Raw genomic sequence first — 2,506 nt, 5'->3', positions numbered from 1 at the left:
TCAGGAATTGGCACCTTTTAGTTTCTCTCCACTGCCTCAGAATATAACAAACTATATGTAAATGAGGCAAGATTGAATAATATTGAGATATTAATGTCTGTAAATAGACCCCTCACAGCTATTAGTGACATTCTTGGTTTGATGTTAAAATCTTGGGTGAAAAATGGACTTTTACTCCTGAATATCAAGAAACACATTTTCCTCATTTCACCATATTTTCTGAACTGATTTGTCTTTGCTCACATTGTTCAAGGGCTGGAAAACTCTGTCCAGTTACACTCTATCAGCTCTGTCCAGACCCTTCATCATTTTAAACAGCTCTGAATTCTCTTCTGCAGTCTATCCATGAGGCATCAAGTTCGTGTGAATCTTTTTCTGTGCCACCCCAAATACTTTCACATCCTCCCTAAAACATGGTGGCCAGAACTGGATACTATACTCCAGTTGAGGCTTAACCAGTGTTTTATATATAACTTGGTCATAACTTTTGTACTCTCTGCATCTATTGGTAAAGCCCAGGATTCATTCCATATTGTTTGTAAGCTGTGCTTTCAACTTATCCTGCTACCTTCAATGCTTTATGCTCTCACACACCCAGTTCCTCCACTCCCTTTGCAAATTATATCCTTTGATTTACATTCTTTCACCACAGACTTCCTGCCAATATGAATCATTTCAGCGTTCTGTGTTAAATTTAATCTGCTATTTGTCCACCTATTAAACCAACCCGCTTCAAAAATGTAATATTATCTTCTGACAACTCATAATACTTTCATGTTTTGTGCCATCAACAAATTTTGAAATTGTGCCATGAACACTCAAGTCTAGGCCATTAATATATTACACAGAGTAATGGTCCAAATATCCAACTCTAGGCAATTCCAATATAAAAACTCTCCCACTCCTCAGTATTAATGCCTCCAGACCCATATATGACACCCCTCCATACCATCACCCTCCTCATCCAGTCCCCTTACCCATAGCTATTCTCGCCCTTACCATGAAAATCCGGCCCTGGAATCTGACTTGATTTCCCGGCAATTATTTTCACTGATTTCAAATAATGTAAGGCATTATAATAGGAATAGGTATGAAAACTGAAATGTTCAAAATAACTTGCTTTGTCAAATCCCTCACTTGTGTAACCTATTTCTTAGTTTTGTGGTCCTTGAACTTGACCACTTGAGAATTAAGAGAAAGTGAGGATTGCAGATGCTGGAGATTAGAGTCAAAAGTGTGGTGCTGGAAAAGCACAGCAGGTCAGGCAGCATCTGAGGAGCAGGAGAATTGACGTTTTGGGCATAAGCCCTTCATCAGGAATTCATCAGTGTGTATTCATGATGAAGGGCTTATGCCCGAAACGTTGATTCTTCTGCTCCTCAGATGATGCCTGACCTGCTGCGCTTTTCCAGCACCCACTCCCAACACTTGAGAATTAAGTTGAAATCGGTAGCATTGTTAATAAATATTAACACGGTTACTTTATTGCTGAAGGAATCCTGGAGAATTTAGAAGATAACAAAATAGTGTGATTCAAACCAGGTGGCTCATGTAGAGATCAGAATAGATGGAGACTCAATGGGCTGAACAGTTTGCTTTAGTGCTGTAACATTCTTTTTCCATAGGACCCACATTTCATTCAACTACAACTGTCTCTCGATTATCAGTTCTGTTCTGCCTAGTGTTGACTGGCTACAAATCCTTCATTAGGTTGGCATTTAGGCTTGTTTTCTATTTTAAAATAACTCCGTGATCTCACTCTAGCCAGCCCTGCAATCTTCCAATACTGCATTCCAGCTTGTATCTTATTTGCTTCCAGCTCTGGTCTGTCTACACCCCCTACTCCCTTTTCTAGTTCTATTCTTCCAACTTCCCTGCCAATAAAATAAGACATTTTACTTTGCAAAGTGCCAGATTGTGGTTAATAGAAAGTATGTTAAAATGTATGTTAGTCAATATAATCGGTAGAATTGCTGCTTTGTCAACATGCTGCTACCTTCAGCTGCTCCTCTACAGAGGTGAGCTGAGTCCAATGTCAGCAACCCACTCCATAGTGATGGGAAGTCAATTTCCATGTCAAACCAGGCAATTATCTGTAATCTTTTACCAACTTTGAAACTTTCCTGGCAGCATCAGGGTCCCAAGCTGTATCATTACTTTGGCAACTCAGAAGTTGTGTGGTCAGAATGGCATGAAAATACTTGGCTTTCTAATTCTTTTAACTGTTTGTAAATAATAAAAAGGGCAAGGTTAACGCCTTCTGAAGACATGAGTAACACCTGGAGTGTTAGGTCTCTGTTAATAGTGGGGTTAATGCAGTGACAGCTCCTCCGATCAGACTGAATAGGTCTCCACTGCATCCTCCCTCACCTCTATCCAAGGCCCTAAAGGAACCTTCCATATCCATCAAAATTTTACCTGCACATCCACTAATATCATTTATTGTATCCGTTGCTCCCGATGTGGTCTCCTCTACATTGGGGAGACTGGGCGCCTCCTAGCAGAG

The sequence above is a fragment of the Chiloscyllium plagiosum genome, chromosome 22 (assembly GCF_004010195.1).
Source record: "Chiloscyllium plagiosum isolate BGI_BamShark_2017 chromosome 22, ASM401019v2, whole genome shotgun sequence".
Lineage (NCBI taxonomy): Eukaryota > Metazoa > Chordata > Chondrichthyes > Orectolobiformes > Hemiscylliidae > Chiloscyllium > Chiloscyllium plagiosum.
The sequence above is the reverse complement of the archived record's forward strand: the minus strand, read 5'-3'. Positions refer to the sequence as shown.